The following is a 1067-nucleotide window of genomic DNA, read 5'->3' as shown; positions in this document are numbered from 1 at the left end:
GATGGTTAAGTGGCGATTTCCGGCGGTTGTTTCGAATGATGGGAGAGGGAGCGGTGGGGAATGAGCACTTTGACGAGCAGGAGGAAGTGTTGCCACTGACCCGAGTCAGAGAACAGTGGACAGGGATGTAAGGAATCTCATGAAAAGCAGCACTTCTGCTCAGGATGTTCAATAACAGCTGCAGAAACCCGATGTGTCGAGCAGTGTATCTGGAAAGAGAAACAGAGATAATGTTTTAAATATGGAACATTTGTGATGTAGAACTCGAGTTTCCCAAGTCTAATCAAATTACCGGCCTGGTTCACAAAATAGTTTTTCTGAACTTTGAGCGAAAATTGTACCAGCAGGAAAGCATTCATAACGTAGTCAGCAGGATTCGAACCTACGTGGGGAAATCCCAATGGATTTCTAATACATCGCCTTAACCACTCGGCCATGACTACAGATAGGTCAGGTGCGTTGAGCATTGACCAAATCAGCCGTGATCTCATTGAAAGCTACCGTTGACTTGATGAGCGAAATGCTCCCATCTCCTTTCATACCTTTGCTGTCATTTGTAAGCTGCGAGACACCAATGTAAAAGAAGAAAAGCACAAAGGTAGGAAAAGATATTTGCAGGCAAACTGAGTCAAAATTATTTATTGAAAGGAAAATCACATTTGGCAATTTGCCATATCTCTTTGCGAACATCACCAGCAGAAGTAAGCAAAGGAGCTATTGATCTGAGTATTCTCGGACCTGAAGCAAACAAAGGTTAGTGACATATTCATTTCTTTTTCTGGCGAACTAAATGGTCTTTCCTGATGGTTACAATGAAAGAGATGGTTCCCAATAAAAGACAGAGATAAATTCGCATGTAGATATATTTCAATGTGACACGATTCATTTTCAGTCCCTAATTACCCCAGAGATGGAGGAGGTGAGTTCCTTTTCTTCACTCTTCAACTCCTCAGCACGGAGGTACAAACCTGAAACCGCTAGAGATGGACTTCTTGAATTGGGAACCAGAGACACTGAAGAAACTAGGCAAAAGTCAGGACTGCAGATGCTGGAAACCTGACTTTAGA

At 42.7% G+C, this 1067-nt stretch overlaps 1 non-coding gene across 1 annotated transcript; it reads right to left on the bottom strand.

Annotated features, from left to right (window-relative positions):
- Positions 1-361: 361 nt before the first annotated feature.
- trnas-aga lies at positions 362-443 on the bottom strand. Its single transcript has one exon. It is a non-coding gene; the product is annotated as a tRNA-Ser (tRNA).
- Between the last annotated feature and the right edge of the window lie 624 nt (positions 444-1067).

This window comes from Chiloscyllium plagiosum, unplaced genomic scaffold (genome assembly GCF_004010195.1).
Source record: "Chiloscyllium plagiosum isolate BGI_BamShark_2017 unplaced genomic scaffold, ASM401019v2 scaf_52857, whole genome shotgun sequence".
Classification (NCBI taxonomy): Eukaryota; Metazoa; Chordata; class Chondrichthyes; order Orectolobiformes; family Hemiscylliidae; genus Chiloscyllium; species Chiloscyllium plagiosum.
This window is presented reverse-complemented; position numbering and strand designations above follow the sequence as displayed.